Below are 12500 nucleotides of genomic sequence, written 5' to 3' on the forward strand. Positions count from 1 at the left end.
ATCAGTAACTGTCATTACCTGTCAGTAACGGTGTCATTAACTGTAACTGCCATTAACTGTCATTAACTGTCAATAACTGTCAGTAACGCTAAGTGTCATTAACTGTCAGTAACTGTCATTAACTGTCAGTAACTACCATTAACTGTCAGTAACTGTCATTAACTGTCAGTAACGGTCATTAACTGTCAGTAACTGTCAGTAACTGTCATTAACTGTCAGTAACTGTCAATAATTGTCAGTAACGGTAAGTGTCATTAACTGTCATTAACTGTCAGTAACTGTATTAACTCTCAGTAACTGTTAGTAACTCAATGTAAGGAATTTGTGAGGCGACCGGACGCGCGCCATTTTTCATTTTTTACTGATGGGCTGACCTCACGGATGGAAGTGGGGGAGGTTGGGGGTGGGTGGGTTACGGTAGTTGATGTTTCATTCACTCTCTTCTACGGGCTCAAAAAAATAAATAAATAAATAGAATAAAATAAAATAAAATAAAATCCCAAACTTAAAAAAAGACAACACTCCCAAACAAAAAAAAAAAAAAAAAAAAAAAAAAAAAAAAAAAAAAAAAAAAAAAAAAAAAAAAAAAAAAAAAAAACACCACAAGTTGATGGGAAAGGTCAACTTTGTGACAACACCGCGTCAACTCACTGTCGGGACATTTGACCTCATGGAAATGGTCATTCGTGAGGTCAGGGACATTGACCTTCCGGATTTGTTTATCTTCGCAAGGCCAAAGGTTTGTAACGTCTACAGAAACTTTATGATGGAGAAAATGGATGAACTGATGTCAGTGTAGGGGTGAGAAAGTGAAAATGGGTAAAATGACTATACTGTCTATAAGCTCTGCTAAGAAACTATCTCAGAATCAGTTTTCCACCAGTGGGAAAAAAAAAAAAAAAAAAAATTAGTCAGCCATCTTGAGTCCACTACTGAACAAAGGCAATGACTCGCACGACAAAGCCAACCTCTGCCACGTCACTCCTGCAAATTTCTCTATCTCATCTCTCCACATTCTGTCTGGTCTCCTTCTTCCACGCTTCTCATTTCGCGTCGTCTAGTCAGTAACACATTTGCTCGATCGCTCATTATATGTCGCTCTAACTTCCCTGCCCAGTTCCACTTCCTCGCTTTTTTTATTTTTATTTTATTTTTTCATCGCTTTCACATTATATTTTATTCCAGTCTGCTCTTTCACCCAACTTGCTCATTACCTGTTTTTCAACGTTGTTCCCAGTATTGGTCTCTCTATTCTTTTCTAAACACTTCTTTCAGCATCATTTCCGTAAGTTTCCCGGTCTCCCATTCGTAAATCACTACTGGCATTATACAGTGATTTATACATTATACATTAAATCATTTTACACTTTACGTTTTAGGCGGTAAAAAACCTACCATGATTCTCTGTTCGTAAAATGCTTTCAGACCAGTTGTGATACGCTTTTTCATTTCATTCTCATGAATTCTGTCAGTTTCATGCGATGAATTGTACTCATCAACTTCAAGACTCTCACCATTGATAAGTAATAGCTGCTTTCCTTTGAACTTCAGAGCTGAAAATTTCTTTGATTTTACTTTTATTCTTCTTCAAACCTACATTGAGGCTTTCTTTGTTCAGATCACTCGGCATATCTTCCAAGTCTTCTGCTCTTTCTGAAATAAGAATAATGCTATCTGCAAATCTTAGACGATTAAAATAGTTACCATTAATTTTCTAACCATTCCTTTCCCGACTTCTAGACCAGTGTTTCCCAAACTTTTTTTTTTTTTTTTTTTTTTTTTTTGGCGACCCCCAATATGATGCTCATAATAGGACTGCGACACCAGTAATCTATCTGCATGTGTTAATATATATGGCTAGTTGTTGACTGTAAAAAGTAGGGGACAAGTATAATAAATTTATAAGAAAAGTAATCTAAAGTTATAAAAGGCATATTTAACATCATCATGGTGATTGTATTGAATTCATATAATTTTGAAGAAAAAAAACAAAAAAACATTCAAGATGTCTTGGCGACCCCAGGAAAAACGCTTGGCTACCCCACTAGGGGTCGCGTCCCCAGGGTTGGGAAACAGTGTTCTAGACTCACGTAAACACAAAGACTGACAGACTCCGATTGACTCGAATGAACTCCGACACATTCAGGTGGATTCCGACAGATTCCGATAGACTATGAATGACTTCGACTGAGTAAGACTCTGATAGACTGACATACTGTGATAGACTGACAATCAGGCTGGAGGTGTCCTGGAGAGTGATAGAAAGCCCGGTGTTAAAGAGAGAGAGAGAGAGAGAGAGAGAGAGAGAGAGAGAGAGAGAGAGAGAGAGAGAGAGAGAGAGAGAGAGAGAGAGAGAGAGAGAATTCTTTTCGACAGAAATTTTAGATTTAGGTCAAGACGAGGACTCCGACAGATTCTGGCAGACTCCGACAGAATCTAACTATAGATTTCAATAGAAAGGGACATGATAGAAATGCCTTGGAGACTTCAACAGAAACGCGGTGGAATTTTGAAACACAACAGACAGACTGAACAAAAATATAAAATATAGTAACTAGACAGAAATTCTTCTAGATTGTAGTAATTCCAAAGTCAAACGTTCAGACACGGTAATGTAGCGTTGCATTGGTTTCTTCAGCAATGTGAAGGGAATTGTAGATTTTTGACTCCGATGGTTCTTTGTCCCATCAGGGTACACACACACACACACACACACACACACACACACACACACACACACACACACACACACACACACACACACACACACACACACACACACACACACGTGTTTGATAGGTGTTAGGAAGTTGGATGGAAATATAGTCCGAGCCAACACCATAAACGATAAAAAAAAGAGAAAAAAGAAAAAGAAAAAATGAATGAAGCCAAAGAGACGGGATCCCACGAACACAGCTCCAACCTCGTATATTGCTACATAAACACACACACACACACACACACACACACACACACACACACACACACACACACACACACACACACACACACACACACACACTCATATATACACACACATACGCCTGCCGGCCGGTCCTTTTTTCCTTGTGACGATCCTACGCGGCCGGGATTTCCGCGTAGGATACCCGCGTAGGATACCCGCGTAGGATACCCGCGGCCGGCAGGATGTTCTTTCTACTCCCCGGCCGACCGGTCTTTCTTTTTCCCTTTTCTTCTTCCTCATTGCCGGCCGGTCCTCCTTTTCCTGTGCACGTTCCCATCCAGCCGGCTTTTGCCTTGTGCACTCTCCAAGCTGGCCGGTTCTTCTTGTCCTCTCGATGTTCCCCGGCCGGCCTGTCCGGTCTTCCCTTTTCGCTTTTCTTTTTACTCCCTGCCGGCCGGTCCTCCTTTTCCTGTGCACGTTCCCATCCGGCCGGCGTTTCCTTTGTGCGCAACCCCGGCTTGCCGGTTCCTCTTGTCTCTACTTCTCCCTGGCCGGCCGGGCCTTCTGTCCTGTGTTGTCCCCCCAGCCGGCTAACAGCCGGAAGAGTTCGAGGAAGTCTCCGTCGCATCGAGGAGAAGAGTTGAGATAGACAGTCGGTCTCAACGCTTCGGCCAGGGGACGTCGCCATGGTCAATCAATCAATCAATCAATCAACCATTCAGCCATCTCGAGTCCACTGTCAGGAAGTAGATTTAATTTGGAAGTGGGTAGAAACAACTTCGCCAACCGTGTAGTAAATGAATGGAATAAACTTCCTGCAGAGGCAATGCAGTGTGGTACAGTTCGAACTTTTAAGATTCGTTTAGAAAAACAACCTAAGCAATATACTGTAATGCCTTCCATTCATATTCTATTCTATTTTATATTACATTGGTGATGGCCCCTTATGAAAACACTTGGTTGTGTAAATAACGGTTGCAAATAACATTTTCATCCCGAAAGGGACGCAAATAAACAATGGTATCAATAGCAAGTTTCATTCGTTATGTAAAAACACGAAACAGAGCAATTCCGTATGTGATAGTAATGTCGGTTAATCAAATGTTTACCAATGATGAATGCGCGCGCACACACACACACACACACACACACACACACACACACACACACACACACACACACACACACACACACACACACACACACACACACACACACACACACACAAGTTGGTGTGTGGATGGGTGGGTTATAAGGTCATAGCATTACCCATAGTTCGGGCAATATATGAGCTTTGAGCTCTCATCCGGGAGGATAACAGATGTTGATCACTAGACCAACACGTGATCCAGGAATAGGGCGAATCGTATACTCATTTCTTTGCCCACCGTAACTGGGGTGTCTGCTTGCACAGTTGTGAAGCTTTTCCGTCCCTGGACGGGAATCGAACTCAGACAGCTGGGTTATTTGTCGAGCGAGGTGCCACTAAACTAGCGACCTGTTGTGTGTGTGTGTGTGTGTGTGTGTGTGTGTGTGTGTGTGTGTGTGTGTGTGTGTGTGTGTGTGTGTGTGTATGCGTGTGTGTGTGTGTATGTGTGTGTGTGTTTATGCGTGCTAGCATAAATAAATAGATAAATAAATGAATGAATGAATGAATGAATAAATAGATAAATAAAAAGATAAAGAAATCAATAAAGAGCTAATACACACACATACAAACACACATACACACATACACTAAACCAGCGAATTGGTGTGTGTGTGTATGTGTGTGTGTGTGTGTGTGTGTGTGTGTGTGTGTGTGTGTGTGTGTGTGTGTGTGTGTGTGTGTGTGTGTGTGTAAGTGTGTTTATACGTGTTAGCGCCGCGGAAACTTAATCGCCGCTACCCGTGTACGCTTGCACTATTCAATTCATTTTGTGGTAACGAGACTAAAGAGGAGTGATTATTTCTGTTTCGTTTCTCTTTTCCCGTAATGACTCTCGTCTCTCTCCTCGCCAGTCGTGGAGTTCCTACTCCAGGCGTGGAGTTCGTTCTACCGGTGCCATTCGCTATTGGTTCATGCGTGGCCCAATAAAGAATCATTAATACACCTTCCGTAGGGTCAGCTTTAGGAAATACTACCATTTCACATAAGGCTTCTGCCGACTTGTCCTCTGTTCCCGGACACGCGACCGTTTATGAAATACAATTAATTAAACAGCTGGCATAGCATCCAATAAATCTCAATTAGATATATATAATCTTGTCCACCGGTAAGAATTCCTATTATCATAATCAGGCAGCCAATTGATTATGCATTTCATTGTACGCCCGGAAGCTAAATAAAAGATGATTATCGTCATTTCATACGTACTTTGGCTATTCATTTGCGATCAATTATGAAACGCAGGCAGTGTCAAATGAAAACATTATCATCCTGTTTATACGTATTTAGCTTGAAAGGAATACTATTATTTCGGCTCAACATGGAACTAATTATACTGATCATTGTGACCTGGAATACTACACGTCGTGTGGTCAGATACGTCATCATCAATCATCAATCGTCAATTGGGAGGGTCCATACGCCAGAGAACGCGTTGTTTCATTCACACCCCGACGCCAGTACCCGCGGTCTCTGTGGGCAAGCTTCCATGGAGATACCCTTCCATCCCATTCCAAACAACTATCGACAAACTCGATCATCTTACTCTTGAATTCTGCGGCCGTCCCCTTCTTCGTCTTCCCCATCGAGAGTTGTGTCTTCTGGAGATGATCTTGTAAGCGGGGTCAACATCAGGAAAACGTGCCTCATGCCCGTATACCCGGGTTTCACGTTCACGAATTATGCTGGTAATGAGCGTAGACTGTACAATGTCTGATACGAAATCATTCCAGCCATACCCCGTGATTCTCAGACATGTATAGATTACTAAATCGATTTGACAACCAATCAACCGGAAAAAAAAGATATATAGAGATAGAATGCAGATCTTCTTCACCAACTGTCACGACGAATTTACCAGAATGAAATCTTTAGGTGGAGTTTTGATATAGGACAGATGCTAATGGTATTAAGCCCTCCTTGGGCAACAACACGAAGGTGATGATACTCTAATGACCAGATAAGTGGGTGGGCAACCTTTTTAGACCCGCGTGCCAAAATCAGCCAATCTTGGATGCAAATTTTTTTTCACGCGTCAACCGAAATTGCGGGGAACATATTATCATCTACTATCTTCCAATTATTGTGGGAACCTTATCAAACATTAAGAATAAAAAATCATGCTGGGGAGGTAAAATAAAATCTCTCTCTCTCTCTCTCTCCTTTCCCTTGCTTTCCCTTCTCTTCTTCCCATCCTCTCTCCTCTCTTTCCTCTCTCCATCCTTTCCACTCAGTCCACTTTGTCCACCCTTTCCACCCTCTCCATCCTACTACCCTCTTCCCTCTCCCCTCTTCCCTCTCTCCTCTCAGTCTGAATGTAAAATCTAGTGAAGTAAATTTTACTCAAAGGTCATCTCTGTCTTTATGTGCAATTCTAACTGTCACATAGTCATACGATTGAAAGACTCTGTTATCAGCCAGAAAGTAGAAAAAAAAATTATTTTAACATAATTATATAAAAAATTAACGTTTCTGGTTAGTATGTTGAGCAAGGAGATTTCACCAACTTTTTGTAAAACATTTTTAATACTGACACTGAAAATGAGATAATCACATCAAATAACTAGAGCCTCTGTTGGTATAACATTTGTATTCTGTTTAGATTTAAGTTTGAGCCTTTATGTATCTGAACGTAGATTTTGCTTACAGATAATTTTATTGCTTATGAAACACGAAAGAATTTATGAAATTGTGGTAAAGGAGTCATCCCACATCTAGCCTCATGAGACGCAACAACTAAATAGGACAAAAGAAAAATGTTGTGTATGTTAAAGACAGATTGAACATTTTTAGAAGCTCTGCCAAGGAATTCGAACCCCGACCTGTGCGTACATAATCACAAAGTCAAGACGTAGCTCAGTCGCTAGCGTCTTGACTTCGGGACTATATACGCACAGGTCAGGGTTCGAATCCCTTGGCAGAGCTTCTAAAAATGTTCAAAACAAATGTTGGCATAAACTTTTACTAAAACTGGCGTATGCATGGCTTCAGAATTATTTTTTTATTCATATTAATCAAATCTGTACTTCTGACACTCTGATCATACATTCAGGAACCTCACCAAATGTTGTGATTTTGAAAACTTCGAAGACAACTTCGCTTACAGTGTTCTAGACTTCCCTAAGAACAATTCAATAATGTGTCTAATATTCGTATAGGTTTAACTTCTCTCAGTTCGTCATTCAGCTTCTCAATATATGACGCAAAGGTGATTTGACATTTGGGGATTCGAGAAATAAAATATTGTAACCGAAGTCGTTTCTATTCAAACGAACACACTTAAGTCGTGTCGATGTGACAGGGGCTATGAGCACATATACCAAATTGGGAAAGTACAGGTTTCGCTCAAGCATACTTAAATATAAGACATATTTATGTCTTAGAAATACATATTTTTTCAAGAGACTTTCCTATTATTTTTCCCTATTTTGCAATTTTATGGCTAATCTTATCTTCTTGAAATTTAAAGTGAGTTTCTGAGTTTCAAATACTCTAACAGTGCGCCCTGAGTTGAAAAACACTGGAGGTCAGTCTTGTACTGTTTGTGATGTGATCTGAGGGTATGACTGTGTTTCTTTATGGAGGTGTTGTTTGATGCAGGTGGTGGGTTGTTATGGATGTTTGAGAATTATGCTGGAGATGAATTTTTTTATATATGTTTTCAGTTCAATGGGTTGTGCTTTTGTGCAGTAATAAAACCGATTAATAAAGCTGCAGGCTCTTCTATAGAATAATAATGATTTTAACAATACCAATAATTTTCATGTCACACCACGTGGAGATCATTTTTGGGTTCTGTATGTGGGTATTCTGTTAGGGTGCTTTTAGTGCACCCTGTTATACTTCTATATGACATATGTACATATTCATACATATATTTGTAGGGAGTCTTATGTTTCCTTGATTGTTGGAAACCATGCCCTGGTTCTCAAGAACTGTTATTAGACATTGATTAGTGTTCTTCTGCTGCCCAAAGCTCAGGGGTAGACGCCCCGTGGGAAGACCTACATACCTCAGTTGGATCGAGGTAATAGCCTGATGTGTTCCACATTAATCCAGGCCCGCAAGACTGGAAGGAAATAGCGCAAGACGGACAAGGGTCTGGAAAGGCATAGTGAAGGCGGTGATGGGACTGCAGTCCTGATGGTCGTAGAGAGAAAGTGATAGTAGTTCCCCAAAATCCATGTTTGCCACTCATTTTAATATGTTTATTCAATTGGTTGTGTAATTATGAAAAAATATATTTTTTGTTAGTAGACAAGATTTACTGGGTGCTACGCTGTTTAATTACACACATACATATATATATATATATATATATATATAAATATATATATATATATATATATATATATATATATATATATATATATATATTATATATATATACATATACATACCAAGGGCGTTTTCCCCCTGACAAGACAAGTAGTCAAAGTCAAAAGGCATAATTCCATTCCCACCTATTTCATCCACACCCATTCCATCCTCATCCACCATCCTCCCCTTCCTCCCTCTCATCTTGGCTCCTCCTGGATGACGGGTCATCCCTGCTTCTTGCCCATCGTCCTGGGTCAGAGGCAATGCATTAAATCACAGAATATTCACACCAAGACCCTTTAATTTAATCGGCGCCCCCCCTTCCTCTCCGTCCCCTTATGCAGTAACGTTGAAGACGGGGAGAAATCACTTTAAATTAGGGGGATTAGGCGAGAAACAGAGGGAGTAATTGGTGAGGAACAGAGTGGGTTTAGGAAAGGTAGGGGTTGCATAGATCAGTTTTTTTTTCATGATAAGGCAGATATGTGAGAAAGCTTTATCAAAGGGTAAGGATGTTCGTTTGGTCTTTATGGATCTGGAAAAGGCTTATGAATGGGTAAACGAGAGGGCAGTGTGGGAGGGAGACTGTTTAATTAATTGTATCTAATATACGGCCGCGTGTCCGGGAGCGGAGGACATGTGGGCAGATGCATTATGTGTAATGATAGTATTTCCTAAAGCTGACCTTCCGGAAGGTGCAATAATTATTCTTTATTTGTCCACGCATGACCCAATGGCGAACGTCACTGGTAGGGCGTCCAGGTCTGGTATAGAGAGAAAACTCATTAGGGGAAATACGAACCGAAAATGAAAACAATCACTCCTCTTTAGGCTCATTACCACAAAATGAATTGAATTATGCAATGAAAGGGTGCATAAGGTAACAGTAATTAAGTTTCTGTGGCACATTATCGCGAGCACGCACGTACGGACACACACAATTGCAAACACTCACAAATACACACACAGACACATACATACACATACATTAAAACACACACACGCAGACACACACAGATACACACACACACACACACACACAAACACACACAAACACACACAGACACATACACACACAAACACACATATACAAAGGGGGACTATGTCGTGACAAATAGGTAAGATGAAAAAATCCCACTGTCGGAGAAAGTAAACGGACGAAGTGTAGAATTAACTGTATATTTCGACCACTGTCTGTAGTCCTCTTCAGCAGATGAAGAGGACCACAGAGAGTGGTCGAAATATACAGCTAATTCTATACTTCGTCCGTTTACTTTCTCCGACAGTGGGATTTTTTCACACACACACAAACACACACACACAAATACACACACACACACATACACGCACATACACACACACACACACACACACACACACACACACACACACACACACACACACACACACACACACACACACACACATAATGCAATGTAAACATTAGGTAACATCACTTAAGCTTCCTGTGTCACATTATCATACAATGGATTGAGTGTTATAACTTGAAATGTGTCGCTCCATTATTAATTACTCCTTTGGTCTCAAAGCGGACAGTCTCATTAGAAATACATCTAAAACTAGCTTATGTACAGGACATACTAATAACACATGACACAATTAGGTAAACCGGGCCCTACACCACCAATAATATTGCGCAATATTCCGTATTGTGCAATATTATTGACGGTGTAGGAAAGGTATTGAAGAGGCACACGTGCATTGTTTCATTCTTCAATGTCATCTCATCGTCAATAATATTGTACAATATGGATTATTGCACAATATTTTTGATCGTGTGGGGTCCGTTATATAGATCTATGTGTGTATGAATGGTTTATATTAGGATGTATGTTATAATCATCCCACTGTATCAAATGATTATAAATGCATCAGAAATTAGATCATACATAGGGCATTCAATGTACGGCAAACTTATCTTTCAGTATTACACGTTAAAGGGGCTATCACACTAGGCTATTTTTCCTCCGACATCCTACCTCCAACCTCCATTTGAATTACTAGAATATGACTTCGATTACAGAAACTTAGATTTCTCTAAGAGCATTTCGACAGTGTATCTAATATTCTTCTAGGTTTATAATCTCTCAGTTCATTAATCAGTTTTGCTATATATGACGGAGAGATAATTTGATGTTTAGAGATTTGAAAAAATATAATTTTGTAACCGAAGTCGTTTTCACTCAAACGAACTCTCAACTGTCGACGCTGGTGAAGCCCGTGGAAGCTGCCCAGTGTGATAACCTTTTGATTATAATCATTTTTTTTTTACATAAATGTAAGCTGCTGTGATATCAATTAACGCTTCAATTCGCTCGTTTGTGTGTGTGTGTGTGTGTGTGTGTGTGTGTGTGTGTGTGTGTGTGTGTGTGTGTGTGTGTGTGTTGCTTTACTTGTTTGTTGATTTTCTTTTGTCTTTTATTAATTTGTTGTTTTATTCTGCTTTGTTCCTTGTTTCTTTTTGTTTTTGATGTCCGTGTTTGTGTTGGTAATGGTAGGTAATGGTAAGTAATGGTAGTTAATGGTAGTTAATGGTAGTAGTCGATTGTTGTTATTCTATTGAATTGAATTAACATCACAAACTTTCCCCCCATAAGGAGGTTAGTATGGTGCCCCTTACAGAGGACTTTGTAGCATGGATTTTAATGAACTGTTCCCTTGGTCCAACTCGCTTGTGGCAGAGTCTGAACTGCAGTCAATCCGACCTCCGCCGCAAGTAACGACGCTCTATCTCCTGATTTGTTGTTGTATCGTTCCATCGACTTTTCGCCGTGCGCCGTCCACGACACGACGTCGTGGTATCACATACCCATGGGCGTCTATGGATGCCTTCACAAGTGGTCGTGGTACGTATGAAAACGTCCATAGACACAAAAAGTTATTTGAGAGCACGACGTCGTGTCGTGGACGGCGCAACGCGAAAAGGCGATACGTGTGAAAGGAGCCTCAGGGTCAAAGCATCCTGTTCACACTTCGTACTTGTTTATGAGTCATCGTTATTTCATCACGTGTTCTTCGTGATAACAGTGTTCTGTTATCGGAAGAACACTGAATCCTTTCATCATGGGAACCACGAACGTGAATGAAATAGACTGGCGACACTCAGGATGAATGGAAAGGGCCAACAGGTATGTGAGGTGATAACTCAGACGGGATTTAACTAAGAAAATCACACACACACACACACACACACACACACACACACACACACACACACACACACACACACACACACACACACACACACACACACACACACATATATATATATATATATATATATATATATATATATATATATATATATATGTGCAGAACCAGTCACTAAACACACGTGATAACAATAATTGCAGAAACCACTTGGAAAATAAAAGAAATGAATACCAAATATTTTCATCTATTCAAGACATCATCAGGGTACAAAGATGTACCCTGATGATGTCTTGAATAGACGAAAACGTTTGGTATTCATTTCTTTCATTTTCCAAGTGGTTTCTACACACATACACACACACACACACACACACACACACACACACACACACACACACACACACACATACACACACATAATGCAATGTAAACATTAGGTAACATCACTTAAGCTTCCTGTGTCACATTATCATACAATGGATTGAGTGTATTAACTTGAAATGTGTCGCTCCATTATTAATTACTCCTTTGGTCTCAAAGCGGACAGTCTCATTAGAAATACATCTAAAACTAGCTTATGCACAGGACATACTAATAACACATGACACAATTAGGTAAACCGGGCCCTACACCATCAATAATATTGCACAATATTCCGTATTGTGCAATATTATTGACGGTGTAGGAAAGGTATTGAAGAGGCACACGTGCATTGTTTCATTCTTCAATGTCATCTCATTGTCAATAATATTGTACAATATGGATTATTGCACAATATTTTTGATCGTGTGGGGTCCGTTATATAGATCTATGTGTGTATGAATGGTTTATATTAGGATGTATGTTATAATCATCCCACTGTATCAAATAATTATAAATGCATCAGAAATTAGATCATACATAGGGTATTCAATGTACGGCAAACTTACTTTCAGTATTAAACGTTAAAGGGGC

This window comes from Oratosquilla oratoria, chromosome 25 (genome assembly GCF_046742065.1).
Source record: "Oratosquilla oratoria isolate Oo_2021 chromosome 25, ASM4674206v1, whole genome shotgun sequence".
NCBI lineage: Eukaryota > Metazoa > Arthropoda > Malacostraca > Stomatopoda > Squillidae > Oratosquilla > Oratosquilla oratoria.